We start from the raw sequence: 7,500 nt of genomic DNA, 5'->3' as shown, positions 1-7,500 counted from the left end.
CAGCCTCCCTTAGGAGGGCTAGGTTTTCGGGGGTTCTTTGCCTTCGAAAATGTTTTCGGCACATGTTTACCCTGTGGCTGACCTCCCTAATCTCGTCATTAAAGTACCAGGCGTCTTTGTGACTCCTGGACCCAGGCCAAGTTTTGGGTATGATCAGTGAGGCTGCCTCATCAATGGCATTTACAAGTCTGGCTTGTAGCACTTCCACGTTTTCACCTTCTGTGGGTTCATTGCTTCTCAGACAGCGGGCCAAGGCGTTCTGAAATGCCTGCCAGTTGGCCTTGTCTGTTTTCCATCTTGGATTCGGTCGTGGCATTTCGGCTGGGCCACTATCCATGAGGTTAGTTATAGTGCCGTAATGGTCACTAGTGACGGTCTCATCAACACGCCAGCCAATCCTCTCCACCAGAGTCGCAGTGGCCAGGGTGAGGTCTAGGACCCCTCCTCTGACATGTGTTGGCTCCTGGGTATTGAGGAGAGCGATCTCGGGGAATGTCTTAAGCACGTTGCCTATGTGATAGCCAGCAGCATCCGGTGCCCGGCAGGGAGCCAGGATGGGATGGTGTGTGTTGAAGTCTCCCCCTATGATCACTCGGTAGTGTGCTGCAGAAGCACAGACCTGGCTGATGTTTAAGGTATTACAGTGTGGCTGGCTGTACACATTGTACAATTTCAGGGGACCCCCGGCCAGGTGAATCTCGACGGCAAGAGATTCAACATCTCCACAGTGCGGTGCATCGACTATTGCGGAGCAGGGAATTGTTGCTCTGACAGGGGTGATCAGGCCTCACTTGCCATCAGCACGTGGCAGCATGAAGACATGATACCCGGAGAAGCGAACAGGTTCCACTGTTAATGTCTCCTGGAGCATGACAATGTCAATTCTCCTTGATCACATTATTGTGTGGAGGATGGCACTCCTTGTGGAGAAGCCATAGATGTTCCACTGCAGAATACTTAGATTGCGTGCCATGATGTTATTAGTTGATAGTTACGTCAGAGACATTGTCATATTCGGATTGGCTGTTTTCGGAGTCTGATAACTCCATTGGTCTTCTTCGGCTGTCATGCTATCTCTGGGTCCACTGGAGGGTAGAGAGCCTTTGGTAGGTCTGACCTTGTTTATTTCGTCTTTTCTCTGCCCAGGCTGATTCTGTGCATTCTTTGCTGGCCTTGCCTGAGCATAGTCAGCTTGTTCTGGTTCTGGCTCTGGCACTGAGTCAGCCTGGTTAGGTTCTGCCTGTGAGGGCATGGCCTGGGTTGGAGTGGGTAGGGGAGTCTCGTCCTGGGATGAAGGGGAGGATGGGGCTGTTTTGGCCCTTTCCAGCTTCCTTCCCTTTATGGCCGTGACAGACTTGGTCAATGCTGTCATGGCGACCTCGACTGCCTTATCCGCCTCTTCACTCGTCCTTCCCAAGGCTGTTGCCACTGCTGTGACTACAGCAGTTAGCAGGATTGACATGTCCCCCTCATCGAGGAGGATGTCTTCTGCTTTTGGGGAGAACGTTGTGGTGCTGTTAGAACCTTTCTTCCTGTGGTTCTTCTGCACTTGTTTCATTCTGGGGAACTCCTCTTTGTCGGAGATCTCCGGTTTCGGCTGGGGGGCGGCTTCCTTCCTCTTAGGAGGTCGGGAGGTCTTTTCGCTTTTGTTCTTCCCTCAGACATAGATGCCTGGGGGGACAGGAACAAAATCTGGTCGCTTCTTACCAACCTCTTGCCGCTTGAGGGCCGCCTCTTTCCTAATAGAGTAAGCCAGGCTCCAGGCGTGATGCCTCTTGGCACAGTTAGGACATTTGGTTGTTGTGTCCCTTTTTTCCTCTTTGTAGGCCTTAATGCACACTTCGGTGTTGTGTGCCTTGCTACAGACACCACATTTTGGCTTAGCTGTGCAGTTAGCCTGGTGGTGTCCGTACTTCTGGCACTTCAAACACCGCAGTGGATCAGGCACGTACGTATGTAGGTTGTAGGTACCCCAGTTACCCAGATCAAGGGTAGAGCTTGGGCTACCTTTTATGGTCACCAGGACTTGCCTGGTTGGAGTCTTCCCCTTCGACAATCGGGAAGCCTCCACGACCTGTGGGTGTGATGCAATCACCTCCACATCATATGAGACTGAGAAGCCAAGTAGCACCATCTTGACCCTCTTTTCCTCGGGATTCAGTGGTGAGAGGCTCACTTTCCTCCCATCTTTTAGCTCCTTTGTTTCCTGCAGGAAAAAAAGGGTGCCATGATCTTTGGGCATGATGATCATGCCCTGATCTCGCACAACCCGGATTGACAACCGGATTTTGCGTTGGCTCTCCAATGCCGACCATTTGGTAGGCATTGTCGAATCCTTCGGGTTTGAGAGGTATCTTGAACTGGGAGAAACGCCTTAGGGGTCCAGACTCTCCCTCAGAATCGGTTTCCGGCCTCGGATGTTTCGGCCCGCCCTTTCGGCTTTGAGGCTTGCTCGTGGGGGCACCAGCTGTTTCAGCTGGTTCAGCTTATGCTCCCGATTCGGTCAGGGGGGTCGTCTGAGGGGTACTCAGAGACCTCCCTGGCCTGGGTGCTGGCCTGGCCAGGGAGGTCTCTGAGCCAACCTTTGATCTGGGTAACTGGGGTACCTACAACCTACATATGTACGTGCCTGGAGGGGCCAGCACGAGAGTCCGTCTGTTGGACAATCTGGTGGACAGACATATTTTTAGATGTTTTTTCTGTCTTGTCCACCATCTTGGCAGCAGGCGTGACAGTGTCATCCTGTGCTTGGGGTTTTCTTTTGCCACCCGGAGGCATGTATGGCTTCAGGGTGGCTGCCGTGGTCTGGGCCTTGCACGGATCGTCAACATTAGCATCTGTCTGTTGGGTTTTTTTTGTTTGATTTCCCATGTATTTGGACAGCGTTTCATCCACTCATGCCCCACCCAGCACGGAGTCCAACAAGAGGAAGCTGAGTGTTAGAGTCAGTGTCTAACAGCAACAGGGGTGATGAGTGGATATACACAGCCAATTAGCCGTTTGCAGTGGCACTCACGGACAGTGTGAGTACCAACGGCAGCATGACTACTTGACCCTAGCCTCCCGAGGGAGACCAGCCGATTGACCTGACCAGGCCTGGATCAGGCCGCCTGTCTTGCTGGAATAGAGGACCAAAGAGACGTGTTGCTAGCCACAGGGTGTACTCATTCACGGCGTCGCTCAACCTCCAGGACTCCTGTCTCCCAGTGCAAAAGGCTGCCATGCATGGCAAACGCGTGGGTAGGTATGAACCCCTGGGTGGGAGACCAGAGGGGATGCCCTTCCACGTTGGGAACACTTTTGCTCCTCCCTCAGTGAGGAAGGGAGTTCTTTCACTTTTTCCAGGCAGTTCCTCTACATCCCTCAGAGAGGACCTGTACCTTTTTTCAAAGTAAATCCCTCTTCTCTCTGAGATGCCCAAAGGCTGTTTCATCTCAATGAGAGAAGAGGGGTCCTGCACCTGTTCCAGTAAGTTCCTTCATCCCTCTGAAACAGCCAACCACAGACTATTTCATCACAGTGAGGGAGAGAAGCTAACTTTTTTCCAGGCGGTTCCTATGGCAGGACGGGAAGTTAGTGTTCTGTCTAGCGGCAGCTATTTAGACAGAACCAGGCTGAGGACCTGACAAAGTGAGGGGCTCCTACCTGCCTATCGTTCCTATGCGAAACAGAGAGAGTGGCAGTCATCAGATGGTCTGCCAGACCAGTCCCTAGCAAACAGAATGGCAACCCTATGCACACCGTAAGGCAGGCCCTCTAAGGCCCCAGACACACCCTCCCCTGCGGGAGGTAAAGGTCTGCCCACGTCCGAGCACGTGCCCGAAGATGGGGTTCAGTTCACCAGAAGGTGTGCACAGAGTTATCCTAATGCAGAAAATTTGTATAGGAAAGAATAGGCTAGAGGGCACGAAGCTACATGCAACCACATAGCATCGTGGCAGCAAACAAGGGGGGGGTGCGTCACCGTCCGATAGCGCGTAAGAGCCGAGGCCAATATTGCATTGGGCCGGGCGCGGTATATCTCTTTAATCCGCCCATGCAAAAGCCTCCAGACCGAGAGGTCAAGTAGCTCTCTTGGCATTATCTGGCTTGGCGCCACCCGCTGCGACCCGTCGAGCGCCTTTGCCGGTACGGTCCTCCCTTCGCTCTGAATCGCCCAAGTAAGGGTCGATTCACCCAGGGAGAGAGGAGAGGAGAGTCCTTGAAGGTCAGCTGCTCGATGTCCACTGAAAAAAAAAAAAAAAAAAAAAAAAAAAAAAAAAAAACGGGATGTGTACACACTGGTCAGATCCGAAGAGCTCCACGGTGATTGGCGGGAGTCAGGTCGCCAAACGTCAAGAGCCTGCTCTACCGTGCGCGGAACCTCGTCGCGAGGTGGTCACTACACTACTACGGATAAGAAAGAAAAGATATATCATTTGAATTCATGTGTATGATTAGTAGTTATCTATCTGACTTAGTCATATTGGATTTGGACTGTTTTTTGGTCGAGCAGTTTTTAAAATTTTCTCTGGTAGCGAGTTTCAGAGCTTTGCATCGGGTAAGTGTATTCTTATGGTTACACCGGCACCCTTAGTACTGACATTGTGGTTCATAAGCTGGAAACCAGTGTCATTTGAATATAATGAATTGACAAATTTATACACAAATAATGTTGTTTGCATACGAAAAACATCTTCAAGTTTAATTAGATTTAGCCTTTTGAATAATGGTGACGTATGCTCTAGATAGTTACGCTTAGTAACCACACGGATGCATTTTATCTGGGCAGTGACCAATAGTATTGAGATGTCCTATTTGCTCCATTCCATATCGCTGAGCAATATAAAATGTGCAGATAAAGTCAGGTTTGATAAATTTACTTCATTCATAGTGTTATGTATTTTATATGTGGTGCGAAGAATTTTTGTTATCTTCAATTTTATTCGGTTAATATTAGAGTTCCAAGTAAAAAAAAAAATATTTCTTTGACCTATTCAACTGGGACATTATCTAGCAATACACTAGGATATAGTGGCAGCGAACCATTCTTGTAGTGTAGTATGTATTTGGTTTGGCTAGATTCAAAATTAACATCTTACCTTTTAGCCAAGTTGATTTTTTAGTTCAATGTTGGTATGGTTAATTAGAACATATATTTCATTTCCTTGCACAATTATTGTGGTGTCATCTGCTTATAAATAAATTCCAACATATTGTTCACTTTGATATCATTCATGTAAATGATATAGGGCCAATAATAGAACCTTGGGGGAGTCTAGTATGATTAGGTTTACAAGCTGATGCAACATTATATTCTAGGCACTGACACTAGTTTCAAGAAAACTCCACAGATTTACAATTATGGTTTTGTGGGAAATAGAATCAAAGGCTTCTGATAAATCACAAAAGTCGATAATCTGATAATTCTTATTGTCAACAACACTGCATATATTTTAGTTATTTTGTGAATTGCAAATTCTGTTAGTTCTGTTGAAAAGTATTACGGAGGCTTCATTTCAATTTTTTTTCAATCATTTTAGTAAGATAGATATGGGCTGGTAATTAACAGGTAACATTTTATCTCCCTGAAATATATATTTATTAATTTTGCCAAAACTAGTGCTATTTCATTTATACAGCCTTAAATCACAGAAATGTTTAGTTCATGAAATACAGGAACTTTCAAGCCCAAAACAACCTTCGTTTTTTCACTCTGACTCACTGGTGATAGTCTAACAGATACAATTGCTGGTTCTAACAAATAGTGTATATTAGTATCTGGTACTTTAGCAGCTAGTTTTGTCCCTATTCCTTTAAAATGATTATTAAATTCATTATGCTCTCGATTATCTGTTTTCAAATGTAAAACCTGCTTTTTTATATTTTTTTCTGCCTATAATGTCATTAATTGTCTCCCATTTCTCTTTGGTATTACCAGATTTTTTTTTTTTTTTAATATTAGTTACATGCAGTTTATGACAAAATTTTGCATATTTCTTCCCAAGTTATTTGCCATTTTGCATAAGTCTTTCTTTAACTTTGTATTGTTTCAATGGAAAATTCTCGTATAATTCTACAAATATATGAAGAAATGCAAAAGCAGAATTGAAATTCTGGCGACTTACGAGGAGCTCACACTAATTATCTCGATAGGTGCTTCTTTTATTAGCCTCTTACATACAACAAAATATGGGTGCAGATGAAGGAGCTGATGATGGGAAAATGATCTGTAAGGGATTTGTGCAATATGAAGCTACTTTTATAGTCAATAAAATCGTTAGACCTATTGTGATGCGTTAAAGTTGCTATGATGAGGTCACTCGTGTTGGGAAAAAAATATAGCTATATGTAATGGAGTGGAGTTTTTAAAATTGTGTTGGGGAAAAATAACAGCTATATGTAAATGGGGTGGAGTTTATAAAATCGTGTTTGGGAAAAATAATAGCTAAATTCAAATGGGGTGGAGTTTTTAAAAGTAAGAGATTTACATTAAAGTCCCCCATTACAATAGACGGGCCTGCCTTGCGCTTAGAGTTCGTTCGCGGTATAGAAAATATTGGAACATGCCCGACAACGAAGCCAGCTATACCCGTCTCCTTCATTGACACTTTTTAAAGTACTTTTCAGTAAAGTTAATCAGGATGCAGTAGAATTATCTTAAAAAAACTCTGTATGTATTTTTTCAGTCGAAAATATTTATTAAATAACAGGTGATTTCATAAACATTCCACCTTTGGAAGTATTTACCCAGACTTTGTTGATTTCTAGACAGGTGACTGTGGAAAGTGTCGAGAACACTGACACTCATCACCAAAATAACCACATACATTAGTAAGATCAATAATTACAGCTATAGTTACCATATCAATAATTATTTGAAAAGTGTTAAACATGTTTGTCTCATTTAAAATAAATAACTCTGCTCCTCAGTGAAGATATGACATGTGCGACTCCAGCCTCTCGCTTCGGCAAAGGCCAACAAACTTCTTAATGTATATTTGGCATCATAGTGCTTGGACTAATTCTTACTTAAAGGATAAATTACAAGAAGCACCGGAAACCTCCGTCATGCCAGAATACATAATTGGAGGCCGTGGTGGTCGCGGGACGATTTACCAATTTTGTAGAGTTTTGCCGAGATCATTAGAATTCACAAAGTTATTATTTACTTAATTTTAATCGAATTTAAATAATCAACATCCTTATAATGTATACCCAATAATTTCCAAAAAACATTCCATGCTCTTTCTAGGTATTCTAGCCTATCTATAACTTTAAAGCCATATTCTGGTTATTTGGGATTACTTAAATTAGCCTTGTAAAATTATAAAATTACAAAAGGTTAAAAGAGATCTACTTTGTTTCAGAAATGGCAGCAGCAGATCAAATTGCTTCCAGTGATGCTCTTGATGATCTTCATGGTGCAGGCCAACAGAACATACCAAGAACATGCTTCACTGACAGGATGAATATATACACGTAAGTACATACATACATACATACATACATACATACATA

Source organism: Penaeus monodon, chromosome 5 (assembly GCF_015228065.2).
Source record: "Penaeus monodon isolate SGIC_2016 chromosome 5, NSTDA_Pmon_1, whole genome shotgun sequence".
Taxonomy (NCBI): domain Eukaryota; kingdom Metazoa; phylum Arthropoda; class Malacostraca; order Decapoda; family Penaeidae; genus Penaeus; species Penaeus monodon.
The sequence above is the reverse complement of the archived record's forward strand: the minus strand, read 5'-3'. Positions refer to the sequence as shown.